This window comes from Ovis canadensis, chromosome 10 (genome assembly GCF_042477335.2).
Source record: "Ovis canadensis isolate MfBH-ARS-UI-01 breed Bighorn chromosome 10, ARS-UI_OviCan_v2, whole genome shotgun sequence".
Taxonomy (NCBI): Eukaryota; Metazoa; Chordata; class Mammalia; order Artiodactyla; family Bovidae; genus Ovis; species Ovis canadensis.
Genome location: NC_091254.1, coordinates 73592744 through 73614363, shown reverse-complemented (window position 1 = coordinate 73614363; position 21620 = coordinate 73592744).

The window sequence follows — 21620 nt, the reverse complement described above, 5'->3', positions numbered from 1 at the left end:
GTGGCAATACTCATATCCGATAAAATAGACTTTAAAACAAAGGCTGTGAAAAGAGACAAAGAAGGCCACTACACAATGATTAAAGGATCAATCCAAGAAGATATAACAATTATAAATATATATGCACCCAATATAGGAGCACCACAATATGTAAGACAAATGTTAACAAGTATGAAAGGGGAAATTAACAATAACACAATAATAGTGGGAGACTTTAATAGCCCACTCACATCTATGGACAGATCAACTAAACAGAAAATTAACAAAGAAACGCAAACTTTAAATGATACAGTACACCAGTTAGACCTAATTGACATCTATAGGACATTTCACCCCAAAACAATGAATTTCACCTTTTTCTCAAGTGCTCACAAAACCTTCTCCAGGATAGATCACATCCTGGGCCATAAATCTAACCTTGATAAATTCAAAAAATTGAAATCATTCCAAGCATCTTTTCTGATCATAATGCATTAAGATTAGATCTCAATTACAGGAGAAAAACTATTAAAAATTCCAACATATGGTGGCTGAACAACACTCTTCTGAATAACCAACAAATCACAGAAGAAATCAAAAAAGAAATCAAATTATGCATAGAAATGAATGAAAATGAAAGCACAACAACCCAAACCTGTTGGACACTATAAAAGCAGTGCTAAGAGGAAAGTTTAAAGCAATACAGGCATACCTCAAGAAACAAGAAAAAAGTCAAATAAATAACCTAACTCTACACTAAAGCAACTAGAAAAGGAGGAAATGGAGAACCCCAGAGTTAGTAGAAGGAAAGAAATCTTAAAAATTAGGGCAGAAATAAATGCAAAAGAAACAAAAGAGACCATAGCAAAAATCAACAAAGCCAAAAGCTGGACTTTGAAGGGATTAATAAAATTGACAAACCATTAGCCAGACTCATCAAGAAACAAAGGGAGAAAAATCAAATCAACAAAATTGGAAATGAAAATGGAGAGATCACAACAAACAACACAGAAATACAAAGGATCATGAGACTACTATCAACAATTATATGCCAATAAAATGGACAACGTGGAAGAAATGGACAAATTCTTAGAAATGTACAACTTTCCAAAACTGAACCAGGAAGAAATAGAAAATCTTAACAGACCCATCACAAGCACAGAAATTGAAACTGTAATCAGAAATCTTCCAGCAAAAAAAAAGCCCAGGTCCAGATGGCTTCACAGCTGAATTCTACCAAAAATTTTGAGAAGAGCTAACACCTATCCTACTCAAACTCTTCCAGAAAGTTCCAGAGGAAGGTAAACTTCCAAACTCATTTTATGAGGCCACCATCACCCTAATATCAAAACCTGACAAAGATGCCACAAAAAAAGAAAACTACAGGCCAATATAACTGATGAACATAGATGCAAAAATCCTTAACAAAATTCTAGCAATCAGAATCCAATGACACATTAAAAAGGTCATACACCATGACCAAGTGGACTTTATCCCAGGGATGCAAGGATTATTCAATATCCGCAAATCAATCAATGTAATTCACCACATTAACAAATTGAAAAATAAAAGCCATATGATTATCTCAATAGATGCAGAGAAGGCCTTTGACAAAATTCAACATCCATTTATGATAAAAACTCTCCAGAAAGCAGGAGTAGAAGGAACATACCTCAACATAGTAAAAGCTATATATGACAAACCCACAGCACACATTATCCTCAATGGTGAAAAATTGAAAGCATTTCCTCTAAAGTCAGGAACAAGACAAGGGTGCCCCCTTTCACTGCTACTAGTCAACATAGTTCTGGAAGTTTTGGTCACAGCAATCAGAGCAGAAAAAGAAATAAAAGGAATCCAAATTGGAAAAGAAGTAAAACTCTCACTGTTTGCAGATGATATGATCCTCTACATAGAAAACCCTAAAGACTCCACCAGAAAATTGCTAGAGCTAATCAATGAATATAGTAAAGTTGCAGGATATAAAATCGGCACACAGAAATCCCTTGCATTTCTATGCACTAATATGAGAAAGTAGAAAAAGAAATTAAGGAAATAATTCCATTCACCATTGCAACGAAAAGAATGAAATACTTAGGAATATATCTACCTAAAGAAACTAAAGACCTATATATAGAAAATTATAAAACACTGATGAAAGAAATCAAAGAGGACACTAATAGATGGAGAAATATACCATGTTCAGGATCGGAGAATCAATATAGTGAAAATGGGTATTCTGCCCAAAGCAATCTACAGATTCAATGCAATCCCTATCAAGCAACCAGTGGTATTTTTCACAGAGCTAGAACAAATAATTTCAAGATTTGTATGGAAATACAAAAAACTTCGAATAGCCAAAGCAATCTTGAGAAAGAAGAATTTAACTGGAGGAACCAACGTTCCTGACTTCAGGCTCTACTACAAAGCCACAGTCATGAAGACAGTATGGTATTGGCACAAAGACAGAAATATAGATCAATGGAACAAAATAGAAAGCCCAGAGATAAATCCACACACCTTATCTTCGACAAAGGAGGCAAGAATATACAATGGATTAAAGATAATCTTTTTAACAAGTGGTGCTGGGAAAACTGGTCAACCACTTGTAAAAGAATGAAACTAGATCACTTTCTAACACCGTACACAAAAAATAACTCAAAATGGATTAAAGATCTAAACATAAGACTGGAAACTATAAAACTCCTAGAGGAGAACATAGGCAAAACACTCTCCAACATAAATCACGGCAGGATCCTCTATGATCCACCTCCCAGAATACTGGAAATAAAAGCAAAAATAAATAAATGAGATCTAATTAAAATTAAAAGCTTCTGCACAACAAAGGAAACTATAAGCAAGGTGAAAAGACAGCTTTCTGAATGGGCAAAAATAATAGCAAATGAAGCAACTGACAAACAACTAATCTTAAAAATATGCAAGCAACATATGCAGCTCAAGTCCAGAAAAATAAACGACCCAATCAAAAAATGGACCAAAGAACTAAATAGGCATTTCTCCAAAGAAGACATATGGATGGCTAACAAACACATGAAAAGATGCTCAACATCATTATCAGAGAAATGCAAATCAAAACCACAGTGAGGTACCATTTCACACCAGTCAGAATGGCAGTGATCCAAAATCTACAAGCAATAAATGCTGGAGAGGGTGTGGAGAAAAGGGAACCCTCTTACACTGTTGGAAGGAATGCAAACTAGTACAGCCACTATGGAGAACAGTGTGGAGATTCCTTAAAAAACTGCAAATATGACCCAGCAATCCCACTGCTGGGCATACACGCCAAGGAAACCAGAATTGAAAGAGACACATGTAACCCAATCTTCATCACAGCACTGTTTTTAATAGCCAGGACATGGAGGCAACCTAGATGTCCATCAGATCAGCAGATGAATGGATAAGAAAGCTGTGGTACATATACACAGTGGAATATTACTCAGCCATTAAAAAGAATACGTTTGAATCAGTTCTAATGAGGTGGATGCAACTGGAGCCTATTATACAGAGTGAAGTAAGCCATAAAGAAAAACACCAATACAGTATATAACACATATATATGGAATTTAGAAAGATGGTAATGATAACCCTGTAAAGACAACAAAAGAGACACAGATGTATAGAATGGACTTTTAGACTCTTTGGGAGAGGGAGAGGGTGGGATGATTTGGGAGAATGGCATTGAAACATATACTATCATGTAAGAAACAAATTGCCAGTCTATGTTCGATACAGGATACAGTGTGCTTGGGGCTGGTGCACAGGGAAGATCCAGAGAGATGATATGGGGTGGGAGATGGGAGGTGGGGTTCAGGATTGGGAACTCAAGTACACCCATGGCTGATTCATGTCAATGTATGGCAAACCCAATACAGTATTGTAAAGCAAAATAAAGTAAAAATAAAAATTAAAAAAAAAAGAAATCTAAAAGTTAAAAATAAGCAAAATAACAAAAACATCTAAAACCAGAGTAGTCTTCTCTTTAGTTTAATCTCATACTGAAATCTTAAGTGTACCATCTTTATGCTTCTGACCTATTAATCAATACTTCTGTTTTGTTTCATTTTTGCCTCTTTGACTTAAAATAATTTTTAAATGTAATATTTTGATTTTAAAAAATAAAAGAAAGTGAAAGAGGAGAGTGAGAAAGTTGGCTTAAGCTCAACATTCAGAAAACGAAGATCATGGCATCCGGTCCCATCACTTCATGGGAAATAGATAGGAAAACAGTGGAAACAGTGACAGGCTTTATTTTGGGGGGCTCCAAAATCACTGCAGATGGTGATTACAGCCATGAAATTAAAAGATGCTTACTCTTTGGAAGTAAAGTTTTGACCAACCTAGACAGCATATTCAAAAGCAGAGACATTATTTTGCCAACAAAGGTCCATCTAGTCAAGGCTATGGTTTTTCCAGTGGTCATGTATGGATGTGAGAGTTGGACTGTGAAGAAGGCTGAGCACCAAAGAATTGATGCATTTGAACTGTGGTGTTGGAGAAGACTCTTGAGAGTCCCTTGGACTGCAAGGAGATCCAACCAGTCCATCCTAAAGGAGATCAGTCCTGGGTGTTCATTGGAAGGACTAATGCTGGAACTGAAACTCCAATACTTTGGCCACCTCATGCAAAGAGTTGACTCTTTGGAAAAGACCCTGATTCTGGGAGGGATTGAGGGCAGGAGAAGAAGGGGAAGACAGAGGATGAGATGGCTGGGTGGCATCACCGACTCAATGGACATGAGTTTGGGTAAACTCCGGGAGTTTGTGATGGACAGGGAGACCTGGCATGCTGCAGTTCATGGGTCACAAAGGGTCAGACACGAATGAGTGACAGAACTGAACTGATGATAGTGCTCTCCACAGTGAAGAGATTCTTTATAATTAGTGGAGATGGGCTTAGTATCTCTAGTTCCTGCCATGGTGTCATCTCATCATTCATGATACATATTTGATGCATTTTAATGCCTGCTAAGATCTGTTTATCTTTCTTCTAGTCCTTCTGAAACAGTATTATTAAGACTCATTTCAAGGATGGAATCTGGGTGGTCACTTTATTAATGTGCTTTGGAACAGGCATTTCTAGGGACACTTCTGCTTGCTGGCCACTTAGTGTGCCAGCCAGTTGCAGTGTGACTTGTGCTGAAAACTTTGTGATGCAAGCTGGCAGTTGAGGAGGTTAATAGGAAAAATGGAAAAATTATATCAAATGTTAAGTGAAGTGTGTGTAGAAAATAGAGGCAGAACTGAACTGCTTTAGAGAGGTTAAAAAGTAGTATGAATCCTTTTGCTCTAATGGTTTTAGTCATTTTATGATCCAAATCTATTTATATTTTGTTGGGAAAAGTTTTCATAATTTTGCAGAGTTCTTTTACCAACAACAGGTTAAAAATAACATCAAGGGATGCTAAGTAAAAAACAAGTGATAAAAAATTCATCAAATAAGTTGCCCTATTTCGTTACTTAGATTTGTTCTCTTCACTTGCTTGCACTATGAATGTTGAATTTCAGTCACCTAAAATTGAAAGCACTGTTCTTTATTAAGATTGTTGTTACTCAATAACTCAATCATGTCTGACTCTTTGCGACCCTGTGTACTATAGCACTCCAGGCTCCTCTGTCCTCCACTATCTCCCAGTGAAAGTGAAAGCCACTCAGTCGTGTCCAATTCTTTGCGACCCCGTGGAATTCTGTAGGCCAGAATACTGGAGTGGGTAGCCTCTCTGTTCTCCAGAGGATCTTCCCAACCCAAGAATTGAACCCAGGTCTCCCACATGTAGGCAGATTCTTTACCAGCTGAGCCACAAGGGAAGCACAATCTCCAGAAGTGTGCTCAAAGTCATGTCCATTGAGTCAGTGATGCTATCTAACCATTTCATCCCTTGCTGTTCCCATCTCCTTTTGCCTTCACTCTTTCACAGCATCAGAGTCTTTTCCAATGAGTGGACTCCAATCCAGCATTTCACATGATGTACTCTGCATAGAAGTTAAGTAATCTGGATGGTAATATATAGCCTTTTCATATCCCTTTCCCAATTTTGAACCACTCAGTCGTTTCATTCCAGTTCTAACTCTTGACCTGTATACAGATTTCTCAGGAGACAGGAAAGGTGGTCTGGTATTCCCCTATCTTTAAGAATTTTCCACAATGTGTTGTGATTCACACAGTCAAAGGCTTTAGTGTGGTCAATGAAGCAGAAGTAAATGTTTTTCTGGAATTCCTTTACTTTCTCCATGATCCAGCAAATGTTGGCTATTTGACTCTCTGATTCCTCTGCTTTTTCTAAACAGAACTTGTGCATCTGGAAGTCCTCAGTTCAGGTAGTGCTAAAAACTAAATTGAAGGGTTTTGACCATAAACTTGCTAGTATGTCAAATGAGTGCAATTGTATGGTAGTTTGAAAATTCTTTGGTCTTGCCCTTCTTTGGGATTGGAATGAAACTGACCTTTTCCAGTCTTAATCTCTTCTGCTTCTGTTAGTTCCTTACCATTTCTCTCCTTTATAGTGCCCATCCTTGCTACCAGGTGATATTAATTTCCTCATGATGCAAAGAAATGTTGAGTGAGCTAAAGTCATATAGATTCTAAGTGACAAAAATAAGAATTATACACTCAATTCTTACTCTATTTTTTTTTCATTTTTAATTAGAGGGTGATTACTTAATATTGTGATGGGTTTTGCCATATACCAAGATGAATCAGCTATAGGTATACATATGTCCCCTTCCTTCTCTCCCCCCTCCCTCCCCATACACCCCTCTGGGTTGTCACAGAGCACCGACTTTGGGTTCTCTGTGTCATATGTCAAACTCCCACTGGCTATCTATTTTACATGTGGTCATCTACATCTTATTTTTGAGCCTAACACTCATAACGATTTTTACACCATTTCTCTAGACCAGGTAGAGAGGTACATTTTCCTGTCTTCAGACAAAGTAAACACAACGGATGTAGAGCCTGCCTAAAATGTAAGTAGTACTCAATCTAACCCTGTCTTGAAGTAATTTAACTCTGGGACTCTTTCCACTGCTGGTGATTTTCCTATGCCAAAATCTCCACAACACCCTGCATGTGCCAGAATATTGCATGACCTCGTGGTTTTGCTTGTGCTATGTCCAATTATTAATACACTTTGTCTTCACAACTTTGCCTTGAAAGCTCATACAAGTCCTTTAAGACCCAGTTGAAAAGCCAGATCAATCACAATTTCCCAGGCTGAGTTGACAGCACCCAGACCTTAACACCCTGCTTGAATGTACCCTTTAACAGAAAACAATATGTAGGCAAGAGAATATGTTATTTGTGAGCAAAGGCAATGGGAACCCACTCCAGTACTCTTGCCTGGCAAATCCTGTGGACAGAGAGGCCTGGTAGGCTGCAGTCCATGAGGTCGCTAGAAGTCAGACACAACTGAGCGACTTTACTTTCACTTTTCACTTTCATGCATTGGAGAAGGAAATGGCAACCCACTCCAGTGTTCTTGCCTGGAGAATCCCAGGGACGGGGGAGCCTGGGGGACTGCCATCTCTGGGGTTGCACAGAGTCAGACACGACTGAAGCGACTTAGCAGCAGCAGCAGCAGCAGCAGCAGCAAGCCCACAGTACAGAACAATTAATCTCAAATCATAGAGCCAGAAATTAGAGGGCCTCACACATAGACCTTTTTTTCAAAAATGCTGAGAATTTGAATGGTATGATGGTTAGTAACCAGTCTCACTCTGGAGCTAACCTAACTTGGTCAGAACCCCAGCCTGGTGGTTTGTGTCCATGAATAAACTACATAATTTCAGTGTGCTTTAGCATCTTTTTCTCTGGAAAAAGAAAGACAATAATAATGCTGCCTTAAAATTAGTGTCAGAAAGAAATAGGTTGATTTATTATGAAAAGTGAAAATAGTATCTAGCACACACTGAGTACTGTACAATGACATTGAAGATGACAAAAAAAATAAGTAAATATCTGTAAAGATTATAATGAAAATCTTGGGGAAAATAAAAGTGTCCCTAGCAATAAGTCAATGTATTCTATCTACCTAAAATGAGTGCTGCTTGAAACAAAAACAGAAGCCTGGATAGAACCATCCCAGTGTAAAACGTTTGGGTCATGGTCTCACTGAGAAACACAGAAATAGATTAGCTGAATTAAAAAAAAAAAAAAAAAGCATTGATAAAAGCAGAATAGATTCCAGTTGCTTTCCCAAGCTACTTAGGAAAAACTATATATTAATATTTGAAGCTTAAGTCTTATAGTGTTTTTTTTTTCTAGCTATGAATCTTAAAATAGTGATACATCTTTTAACTCTTTCCATGATTTGCTTCAAAATAATCCAGTGAATAGTCCAGGGAGAGATGAGGGGGTATAGATGTAATACTATTTCCTCGAAAAATTCTAGAAGTTGTGTAGCGGCAGTACTATTCTCTTTACTTTTATTTGTAAAACAGTTTTTAACATTTCATCTTATCATTGGGTTATGAACATTTTCAGATTGGGTATGAGACCAGATGAGTTTTTAAAAAATATCCTTCCTGACAGCAACAGCTCAACATTTGTAGTGTTAACCATGACATTGTTTTTAACAAATGAGCTAAAATAGCACTTTTTTTAGATGCTAAAATTACCTGTAAAACATTTTATTAAAATAATTAATCATAAAATAACTAATAGAAGGATTTGGGCTGAGCTTCATAAGACTTCCCTGGTGGCTCAGACAGTGAAGCATCTGTCTACAATGCGGGAGACCCGGGTTCGATCGCTGGGGAAGGAAATGGCAATCCACTCCAGTACTATTGCCTGGAAAATCCCATGGACAGAGGAGCTTGGTAGGCTACAGTCCGTGGGGTCACAGACAGTCAGACACGACTGAGCGACTTCAGTAAAACATTTTATTAAAATAATTAATCATAAAATAACTAATAGATAAACAAACTTTGTATCAATAAATACCAAATACAGAGTGTAATTCAGCATTTTTTTAAAAATAGAATGTTTATATCAAAACTACATTAAAAATTCAAAAAGAAAAAATGTACAGAAAAGCCTTACTCTCACCCCTCTTCCCCCAGATGATATTTTATTAGGCCTCTGTTTATCCTTCCAGTGTGACATTATACAGATACAAGCAAATGTGGGTATTCCCTTTTTCCTTCTTATGTAAAATTCATTATATATTATATTTTTTATAAAACACATAGTTATGTGTACATACATCTATTGTTCTTCACCTTGCATTTTTCACTTACTATATCTTGGGCATATTTCCATTTCAATAAGGAAATTTTCCTTAGTTTTTGTTACAGCTGCATACTATTCCACTGTGTGGATATACAGTCTGTTAAACCAGTTTTCTGTTGATGGACATTTGTGTTGTTTTCTATTTTTTACTATTGGAAACAATGCCAAACATTTACAAAGGATATGTGTAACTGTGGGATGTGAATGTGAGCTCATTTGCTCAGTTGTGTCTGAGTCTTTGTGAACTCATGGACTGTAGCCTGCCAGGTTCCTCTGCCCATGGAATTTTCCAGTCAAGAATACTGGAGTGGGTTATCATTTCCTTCTCCATAAAACAGCTTTTTATATTACCATTAGCCCTGAATTTCCCCAGCTTGAGTGCATATCTGGATCATCTACAAGGTCTCATTAAAACCTGATCACCAGACTTCTTCCAGTCAAGAGTTTCTAGGTCAGTAGTTCAGGAAGGATTCCAGTTTGTGTATTTCTAACGAAGTCCTGGTAGAGGCTGCTGCTCTGGGACCCATGCTTTCAGAACCTTTCACCCAATCTCTATATTCACAATATTGTCTCCCATATTATTAAGGACTCAGCATCATGAAGATGGAGTTATATTCTCTGTATTATTAGAGCACTGAACAGTATATGGAATATTGTGTAAGACTGATAATTGAACATAAGTGTACATAATATCTCTAGACTTTTCTTGGCTCATATTCAAACAAAAGAATCAGTTTAAATTACCTTTGAGGTTCTTTCCAAGAGATTGAAATGAGAATGTGAGAACAATGGATATTATTTTACATCTTACTGAATATGACTTTAATTGGGATAGCAACATCTAGTCATTAATTCAAAAGTAATGAAAGGGTAAATGCATCCTTTGTACCAGACACTATCTTGGGGACAGGAGCATGGCTCTCAGATGTCTTCAAGGCCTTTGCTTTCATTGACTAGAAAGATTAATATTGTAATAGCATGAGAGAGAATTAGAATCCCAGGTAGGGAGGTGATTTTTCGCTACTGCAAAAACACAGATGTAAAATCATACAGATCTCATTGCAGGTTATCAATGCAAAAATGGGAAAAAAAGGAGTAAATATAAAAGAAGAATAAATCTTCTATTATAAAAGAAGATTTAAAAAACCCCTCAGTATCTCTTTAACTTGGGAGAATAGAATGCTAGACACTTTTCTTATTTCTACCATAAAAGTATATTTCTTGAAAACGATAGAAAGTTATGTTGACACAGTGTAAATATAAATATGTCAAATAGATATAATCTGTAAGTTAGGTAAGAATACAGTCTTTTTCCATTTCTGGAAATTGAAAAAAAATGCTTATATTAATCACAGGGATTGTGACTTTAGTAAGATAATTCTTATATAGGTGGTTTATGCTTTTCAATACTCAGGCATTGAAGAATAAACTAAGTCTTAAAGATGTCATGTTTGCTCACACTACGTTTTTATGATTCGACATTTCATTTTGGTTTGTTTTGCTTTCTTTCCTTAAGGGCTAACCATTGCTTTACCCAGCAGGGAGAAGAGACCTCACCCACCAGGTTCCCTCCAACTTGCACTGATGAGCTCTTGGGGCTGTTTACATTAGCCATGCAAATTTGAAAAACCCCAACTGTCTCCTGGTGTTTAATCTCACAACTCAATTTGTTTCTGAGGCTCGTGCACTTAGCAGCTGTGCCACAGTGCTTTGCCCATCCCTAAGACAAAAGCTAAGAAATAAAAAATAAAAGACTAGGCAAAATACTCCAATGTCTTAGACAGATCACTGCATCGATGGAGGTAATTAATGACCCTGAACAGTCACAGCCAACCTATTTTCAGTTATAATCAAGATGAAAACGAATGTGTCAGGTATTTTCCGGAACCGGACCATATGTAACAGTCGCTCATAAACACACTTTGAAAAGTTAGTAATGACAAAATGCATGTGCCTAAGCAATTTCCTCCCTCCCCATCAACAATAGCATTTTCTTACAGTTTATTTTAAAACATCTGTTTCTAGCAGATTTAGAAGATATGAGTTTGGATTTTTAAAAATCCCGCTGCTGTTAAAACAACAGAAAAAGAAAAAGTACATATGTATGTATTTTGGCTGAAAATGTCCCTCAGTTGATCCGTTTCTGAGGAAAAGTGCCTTTAACACAAGTCTCAGAGACTGTAGGGGTGCAAATAAAAACTCATAAAATGAACATCTCTGAGCTTTAAATCTGGAAGTGAGTTGGAACTGACACTGCTATTACAAGGAAATAACCTTGTCTTTCCATCCTGCATTTAGTACAGTATATTTTGTGTATATAGAAAAAATTCCCTGTAAGACCCTTTGCAGTTTAGCCTTAATCTGCTTCTCCCTTTATCAAATAAATAAATAACATCAATAGACTTTGCAATGTGTTTCAAAAACATAGATACCTTTGCATTGCTATATGCCTATAAATCATTATTCATGATGATGATCTTGCCTTGACAGTGTCCTCATTCTTTACCTTTTAGCCTTAATTTTATTTATTTTTAAATTTATTATTTTTAATTTGTATTGAAGTATAATTGATTTACAATGCCAGGTTAATTTCAGCAAAAAGTTAGTTGTACAGATGCATATATCCACTTTTCTCATATAGGTCATTACAAAGTATAGAGTAGAGTTCTCTGTACTATACCATAGATTCTTATTATCTATTTTTTGCATCAGTTCAGTTCAGTTCAGTCACTCAGTCGCGTCCAACTCTTTGTGACCCCATGAACTGCAGCACACCAGGCCCCCCTATCCATCACCAACTCCTGGAGTTCGCTCAGACTCATGTCCATTGAGTTGGTGATGCCATCCAGCCATCTCTTCCTCTGTTGTCCCCTTTTCCTGCCCCTAATCCCGCCAGCATCAGAGTCTTTTCCAATGAGTCAACTCTGCATGAGGTAGCCAAAGTATTGGAGTTTCAGCTTCAGCATTATTCCTTCCAATGAACACCCAGGACTGATTTCCTTTAGCATGGACTGGTTGGACCTCCTTGCAGTCCAAGGGACTCTCAAGAGTCTTCTCCAACACCACAGTTCAAAAGCATCAGTTCTTCAGTGCTCATCTTTCTTCATAGTCCAACTCTCACATCCATACATGACCACTGGAAAAACCATAGCCTTAACTAGACAGACCTTTGTTGGCAAAGTAATGTCTATGCTTTTGAATATGCTATCTAGGTTGGTCATAACTTCCCTTCCAAGGGGTAAGCATCTTTTATTTTCATGGCTGCAATCACCATCTGCAGTGATTTTGGAGCCCCAAAAATAAAGTCTGCCACTGTTTCCACTGTTTCCCCATCTATTTCCCATGAAGTGATGGGACCAGATGCCATGATCTTTGTTTTCTGAATGTTGAGCTTTAAGCCAACTTTTTCACTCTCCTCTTTTGCTTTCACCAAGAGGCTTTCTAGTTCCTCTTCACTTTCTGCCATAAGGGTAGTGTCATCTGCATATATAAGGTTATTGATATTTCTCCTGGCAATCTTGATTCCAGCTTGTGCTTCCTCCAGCCCAGCGTTTCTCATGACATACTCTGCATATAAGTTAAATAAGCATAGTAGTGTCTATATGTTAATTGCAGTCTCCCAATTTATCCCTCTCCTCTCTCTCCCTCTTGATAATCATAAACTGATTTACAATGTTGTGTTAATCACTGTTACACAGCAAAGTGATTCAGTTATACATATATTTGTATTTACATTCTTTTTTCAAATATACTTTCCATTATGGTTTACCACGGTACATTTTTTTTTTTTTTTGGCTGTGCTCTGTCTTCATTTCTGTACAGGCTTTTTCCTAGTTGCAATGAGTGGGGGCTACTCTTCATTGCAGTGTGTAAACTTCTCATTGCAGTGACTTCTCTTGTTGCAGAGCACAGCTCTAGAGCATGCAGGCTTTGTAGTTGTGGCACATGGACCCATTATTTGTGGTTGCCAGGCTCTGGAGCACAGGCTCAATAGTTATGGCACATGGGCTTAATTGCTCCAGGGCATGTGGGATCTTGCCAGACCAAGGATGGAGTCCATGTCTCCTGTGTTGGTAGGTGGATTCTTTACCGCTAAGCTCCCAGTGAAGTACTAACATGGGATATTGAATATGGTTCTCTATAGGACTTTGATGTTTAACCATTCTATATATAAAAAGCTTATATCTGCTAACCCCAGTCTGACTCCACACCTTCCCTAATACTCTTGGCAATCACCAGTCTGTTTGCTATGCCCATGATTCTGTTTCTGTTTCATAGATAGGTTCATTTATGTCATATTTTAGATTCCACTTATACGTGATATCATAGATGTTTGTCTTTCATCTTTCTTACTTCACTTATTATGGTAATCTCTAGTTGTAACCATGCTGCTGCAAATGACATTATTTTGTTCTTTTTTGAGACTGAGTAGTATTCCCACATCATCTTTATCCATTCTTATGTTGATGGTCATTTAACTCATTTTCATGTGTTGGCTATTGTGAATAGTGCTGTTATGAACAGATGGGTACCTATATCTTTTTGAATTATGTTTTTTTTTCCCCCCAGATATATGCCCAGGAGTGGGATTGTTGGATCATATAATAATTCCATTTTTAGTTTTGGAAGGAACCTCCATACTGTTTTCCACAGTGGCTGAACCAACTTACATTTCCACCAACAATGTAGGAGTGGCATTCACATCCTCTCTGGCATTTGTTATTTGTAGACTTCTTAATTATGGTCATTCTAACCAGTGTGAGGTGGTACTCATTGTTTTAGAAAATCCTACTTATAATTTACATTTGTTATCCAAGTTCTCCAATTTCATCAGCTCTCTTAAGCCTTCCTCTACCCTAACATACAATATCAATGTCTACCTATTTAGCTGTTTTAGCAATAGCACTATCAAATGTACATTATTATAATATATATGATAATGTATTACCCTCTGAACTAGAAACTCCATAAAACTTTCTAGTTAAAAGTTACTCATTTATCCTCAAGTAATTGACAGTTGAAGTGAGTAATTCCAGAGTCTTATTTTACTGAGTTGTCTGTATGACTTTCCTTACCATCAAGAACTAGTTAACATACTCATTTGTCTATTTCAGGTTATAGACTTGCACTTCTAATTTCTTTAGGTAATTTTTAAATAAGTTTTTGAAGGTGTGATCAGATGCAAATCTTTTCAGAAGCTCTTGATGGAATAAGTTGCTTTTATAAACCTGGATGTCAATCCTTCACCACTTATTCCCTCTGGAAATTTTCTATTTTAGCAAATGACCAATGTTTTCATGATTTTAGGTACAGTGCCTTGTATAAGATTGCCTTTGAAAAGTGAAGTATGCCCTCAATGGCCTAATTAATTATGTACTTTGCAGCAAGGCTCTGCTTTCAATTGTCTACTACATCAGAGCACTTCAATACTAACTGAAAATTTAATCAAGCAGGAGCAATGTAGTTTAAGCAAGGTAATGTTTTAGATAAGAGTAAATAGAACTTAAAAAGAAGATAAACACACCATTCTAATTGAAAAAATAATGTGTCTCTATGTTGTTAGAAGGAAATTTAGAAAAAAAAAACACTCTTGTGAGTTAATGTAGTATGTGTTCACTTTAAAAATGGGAAAAATAAAAAAAAAGATAAGGCTTAGGAAAGCATTTTAACTTGAGACTCTCCTCTATACTTGAACATTATCTTGTTATGAAATGCTGTGAGGACAAGCTTCTAGAGTACACATCAGCCTCAAGTGTATCAGTGCGTCTTGGAGAGAGATTACAGGTGAAACCCTAGGAGAAAAATTGCAGAAGGAACCATAACTTGCTTTCCCCACTTGATGAGTTATTTATGTGTGTGTGTGTGTGTGTCTCTCTCTTTTTTTTTTTTTGGTTGAAAGTATAGTTGATTCTGTGTTTTCATTCATATCTGATAAATACTCAAGGAAACCTAGTTTTATATTAGAATAAGATTATTTTTCTTAGCCACAATAGAGGATTATGAGCTCATGAACTTTTGCACCACTGTAAATATTAAGACTAGAAATTTACCTGATGAGTCCCTAAGGTGAAAGAATGTGCATGTCAGTCTGTGTACCTCTATTCCCTCCTCTCAGAAGAGAATTCGCTCTTAAAGTTAATGATATGTAAGCTGTTTCAGCAAAGATTATGAAAACAATGTGTTTTACACATTATTTGTTTGTGTTTACATCAGTTTGCATTCTTTCTATAGCTCATTAATACGGTCTTCTCAAAATATATTACATTATGTAGCTGGCATTTGTGTTACAATTTTAGAAATAAAAGTCCATTGCTTTTTATGGGATTAACTCTCATAAATGAAGCACTGTCCCTGAAAAACCAGAAAACATGTAGTTAATCCATCTGTAAAGTTTCATGATATCCTACATGTAGTGCCCATAGAGAAAGCTGTGGGGATAATTCCTCAACTGCTCTAGAAAACTAACCTCCAACTCTGGAAACAATTACATTCAATGAAATTCTAGGTTCCCATTAAGCAGTTGGAGACATTCATGAGCCAAGAATTCCTCTCCCTTGAGAAAATCCTGTTCCATATCAAAGGTGACAGTGATTCATCTAATCATTTATTTGGATAAGTGGAAACAAAACAGACATCTCAGACAAAAGACTGGAATTCAATCTAAACCACTTTACTTACTGGCTTTGGGTAACTAAGTTCTCTGTGTCTCAATTGATACTAGGATTAATATCTTTTAAAAAAGTTTGTTATAAAAACTACTTGTTAATCATCCCAAGATAACATAGTTGTGTAATGCTTAGCTTTCTGCCCTTTTCTTAGATGATACTAGAAAGCAGTATTAACTTTCATCTGGAAGTCTGGATACTCCAGTTTCACAGGCCTAATTTAATCACTCACTAAAACTTGGGGAGCTACAGAGTTCAGGCTAATATTTTTCTGTTGGCTTGAAAACCATGCTTTTCAGACATTATTCTCAAAATCAGTCTATTTTCAAAAAGAATACTTTGTTTTTCTAGGTCTCTGTGTCCGATATTAGAGTATTCCCAGACTCCCAAAATACACACTGCTTTGTAAGTTTTGAAAGTGCTCTCTAATCTGGGGGACATAGCCTTGACTAGTAAAAAGGCTTCATGTCCAGTTGCTTTTGGTTTTTCATGGCCATGTAGTTACTTTTCTATCCATATGCATCAGAACATTGTTTTACCACAGTGGTGACTGAGACACCAAATAAACTGACCATATCTCACACATTCTAATTTTCCTTTTGTCCCTGTTTCTCAAAATTATGAGATGACAATAGAATTTTCCACCATTTTTATTTATGAAACCTCTGAAGCGCTGCCCTCCTTCTGCCTTTCTCCCTCACCAATGTAGGGCTTTTCTAGCCTGCAGAGCCATCATGTGGTGTGGCCTTACCACTTCTCTGGCAGTTTCCTTCCATGGCTTTTTAGGTTGTGTATCTTCTGATTGCCAAGCATAATCACAATAACAACAACGTATTATCTATATAAAGAGAGGACTCTTTGAAGAAGACACAACATTTCCTATTTCCCTTGTCAACTTATTCCTCATACATTATTGATACGATGTCCTCAAGTAGAAATTTCAATCTAGAAAACATGACAGTTGAAAATTCAATTTCCAAAGACATTCCCTATATAGTCTTTGCATAATGTGTGAGATACTTCAATCCTTAGGGCTCCACATGTAAGTTTCCATGTAAAAGCTCCTACTGTGTCAGACCAATTTATATCAGAGTCCACATCCCATCTCTTGTAATCTTGTTCTGTCAGATTCTCTACCCTCCTTTCAGGAGAGGCCAACATTTGAACAGGTAGAGGTTTCATTCTCTGTGACCTACATCTTGGAACTGTTAATTGTGGCTTTAATGCTATAAATATTGATGCCAGTAAGGGAAGTAAATCAGACAGGAAACACTACATGATCTCACTTACATGTGGAATCTAAAAAACTTGAACTCACAGACACAGTGAGTAGATTGGTGGTTGCCAGGGGTTGGAAGTTGGGGAAATGAAGAAATTGTGGATTAATATGTATAAACTTTCATTATAAGATGAATATATTCTACAGACCTAATGCTCCAAAATCACTGCAGATGGTGACTGCAGCCATGAAATTAAAAGACGCTTACTCCTTGAAAGAAAAGTTATGACCAGCCTAGACAGCATATTCAAAAGCAGAGACATTACTTTGCTGACTAAGACCTGTCTAGTCAAGGTTATGGTTTTTCCAGTAGTTATGTATGGATGTGAGAGTTGGACTATGAAGAAGGCTGAGCACTGAAGAATTGATGCATTTGAACTGTGCTGTTGGAGAAGACTCTTGAGAGTCCCTTGGACTGCAAGGAGATGCAACCAGTCCATTCTGAAGGAGATCAACCCTGGGATTTCTTTGGAAGGACTGATGCTAAAGCTGAAACTCCAGTACTTTGGCCACCTCATGTGAAGAGTTGACTCATGTGGGAGGGATTGGGGACAGGAGGAGAAGGGGACGACCGAGGATGAGATGGCTGGCTGGCATCACGGACTCGATGGACGTGAGTCTGAGTGAACTCCGGGAGTTTGTGATGGACAGGGAGGCCTGGCGTGCTGCAATTCATGGGGTCGCAAAGAGTCGGACATGACTGCGCGACTGAACTGAACTGAATGTTAACAATACAGTACCATATACTTAATATTTGCTTAGAGGGTAGATGGTAAATATTCTACATACACACACACAGAAAATAGTTACAATCTGAGGTGATAAAAATGTTAACTAGCATTTTGGGGTAATCATTTCATAATATATACATATACCAAATCATTACTTTGTACACCTTAAATTTACACAAAGTTAATTTGTCAATTATATCAAAATGAAGCCAAAAAAGAAAACAATAAAAATAAGGACACCTGTAAAAAAGATATTGATACCAGCCTCTGCTTTAAGATTTAGTCTTTTTTTTTTTCTACACAGTCATTTTTGTTTATTTCTGTCCATAAAATTTTTTCCAAAGTCACATGCTTTACTCTCTGCATATATACTGTTTCTCCTGTTAAAATCCACAAAATACATTCTTCCCTGCCCAGTAACACCATGGAATCTGTTTCGTATAGATTTCCACCAATAAGAAGTTTGGCCTTAACTATGCATATTTTTTAAAAGATAAGTTTATTTGTAAATCAAGGTTAATTCCAGAAAATAGACCCAAATTGAAAACAGCCCAAGTATCCATCAACAATAATAAGAATAGACAAACTAACCATGATACATCACATAAAAGGGACTAGTATTCAGCAATAAGGAAGGAACACTATCTGAAACATGCAAAAAAGATAAAATCATAATGAGCAAAAGAGATCAGCCACCAAAGGTTATACATAGAATGTTTCTATGTATAGGAAGTTCTAAAACTGGCAAAGCTATTCTTAGAAGTCAGAATGTTGGTTGCCTGGGACAGGAGGATATGGTTGATTGAAGTGGGCAGGGAGAACTATCAAGGGATAGAGGAATATCCAATGTCTTCATCTAGGCAGTAATTATAGGAGTGTACCCATGTGTTAAATTATTTTCAATAATTATCCATAGCTAAATATGTGTATTTTCCAGTAGCATATCAGTGTGGTTCATTGTCTTCAGTTCAATTGCTCAGTCAAGTCTGACTCTATGTAACCCCATGGACTGCAGCATGCCAGGCTTCCTTGTCCTACACCAACTCCCAAAGCTTGATAAAACTCATGTTCATCAAGTTGGTGATACCAGCTGACCATCCCATCCTCTGTCCCCTTCTCCTCCCACTTTCAATTCAATCTTTCCCAGCATCAGGGTCATTTCCAATGAGTAACTTCTTCTCATCAGGTGGCCAAAGTATTGGAATTTCATCTTCATCATCGGTCCTTCCAATGAGTATTTAGGACTGATATCCTTTAGGATGGACTGGCTGGATCTCCTTGCAGTTCAGGGGACTCTCAAGAGTCTTCTCTAACACAACAGTCAAAAGCATCAATTCTTCAGTGATCCGCCTTCTTTATGGTCCAACTCTCACATCCATACATGACTACTGAAAAAACCATAGCTTTAATTACAAGGACGTTTGTCAGCAATATCTCTGTTTTTTAATATGCTGTCTAAGTCAGTCAAACCCTTTCTTCTAAGGAGCAAGCATTGTTTAATTCATGACAGCAGTCACCATCTACAGTGATTTCAGAGCCCCAAAATATAAAGTCTGACATTGTTTCCATTGTTTCCCCATGTATTTGCCATGAAATGATGGGACCGGATACCATGATCCTCGTTTTTTGAATGTTGAGTTTTAAGCCAGCTTTTTTATTTTCCTCTTTCACTTTCATCAGGAAGCTCTTTAGTTCTTCTTCACTTTCTGCCATAAGGGTGGTGGCATTTGCATATCTAAGGTCATTGATACTTCTCCTGTCAATCTTGATTCCAGCTCGTGCTTTATCCATCCTGGCATTTTTCATGAGGCACTATGCAAATAAGTTAAAAAAGGAAGATGACAATGTATAGCCTTGAGGTTTTCCTTTCCCAATTTGGAACCAGTCTGTTGTTCCAAATCCGGTATTAACTGTTGCTTCTTGACCTGTATACACATGTCTTAGGAGACAAGTAAGGGTGTCTGCTGGTCCCATCTCCTGAAGAATTTTCCACAGATTTTTGTTATCCACAGTCAAAGGCTTTGGCATAATCAATAAAGCAGAAATAGATGTTTTTCTGGAATTTTCTTGCTTTTTCTATGATCCAATGGATGGTGGCAATTTGATCTCTGGTTTCTCTGGCTTTTCTAAATTCAGCTTGAACATCTCGAAGTTCATGGTTCACATACTATTGAAGCCTGCCTTGGAGAATATTGAGCATTACTTTACTAACGTGTGAGATGAGTGCAATTATGCTGTAGTTTGAACATTTTTTGCCATTGGGATTGTAATGAAAACTGACCTTTTCCAGTCCTGTGGCCACTGCTGAGTTTTCCAAATTTGCTGGCATATTGAGTGCAGCACTTTCACAACATCATCTTTTAGAATTTGAAATATCTCAAATAAAATTCCATCACCTCTACTAGCTTTGATCTTAGTGATGCTTCCTAAGGCATGCTTGACTTCGCATTCCAGGATGTCTGGCTCTAGGTGTGTGATCACACCATCGTGGTTATGTGGGTCATGAAGATCTTCTTTGTATAGTTCTTCTGTCTATTCCTGCCACCTATTCTTAATATCATCTTCTACTGTTATGTCCATACTGTTTCATTCTTTATTGTGCCCATTTTTTCATGAAATGTTCCTGTGGTGTCTCTAATTTTCTTGACGAGATCTCTAGTCTTTTCCATTCTATTGTTTTCCTCTATTCTTTGCATTGATTGCTGAGGAAGGATTTCTTATCTCTCCTTGCTATTCTTTGGAACTCTGCATTCGAATGAGTATATCTTCCTTTTTCTCCTTTGCCTTTAGTTTCTCTTCTTTTCACAGCTATTTGTAAGGCCTCCTCACACAACCATTTTGCCTTGTTGCATTTCTTTTTCTTGGGGATGTTCTTGATCACTGCCACCTGTACAAGGTCACAAACCTCCATCCATAGTTTTTCAGGCACTATATCAGATCTAATCCTTTAAATCTATTTGTCACTTTGAATGTATAATCATAAGGAATTTGATTTAGTTCATATCTGAATGGTCTAGTGGTTTTCCCTCCTTTCTTCAAGTTAAGCCTGAATTTGTCAGTAAGGAGTTTGCAATCTGAGCCACAGTCAGCATCCAGTCTTCTTTTTGCTGACTGTATAGAGCTTCTCCATTGCTGGCTGCAAAGAATATAATCAATCTGGTTTTGGTATTGACCATCTGGTGATGTCTATGTGTAGAGTCTTCTCTTGTATTGTTGGAAGAGGGTGTTTGCTATGACCAGTGCATTCTCTTGGCAAAACTCTATTAGCCTTTGCCCTGCTTCATTTTGTACTCTAAGGCCAAATTTGCCTGTTACTCCAGGTATCTCTTGATTTTCTACATTTCATTCCAGTCCTCTATAATGAAAAGGACATCTTTTTTTGCATGTTAGGTCTAGAACATCTTATAGGTTTTCATAGACCCTTTTAACTTCAGCTTTTCAGCATTACTGGTTGGGGCATAGACTTGGATTACTGTGATATTAAATGGTTTGCCTTGGAATTGAACCGAGGTCATTCTGTCATTTTTGAGACTGCACCCGAGTATTGCATTTCTGACTCTTTTGTTGACTTTGGGGGTACTTCCTTTCTTCCAAAGGATTCTTCCCACAGTATAGATATAATGGCCATCTGAGTCAAATTCACCCATTCCGGTCCATTTTAGTTCACTGGTTTGTAAAATGTCAGTTTTCAGTCTTGCCATCTCCTGTTTGACCACTTCC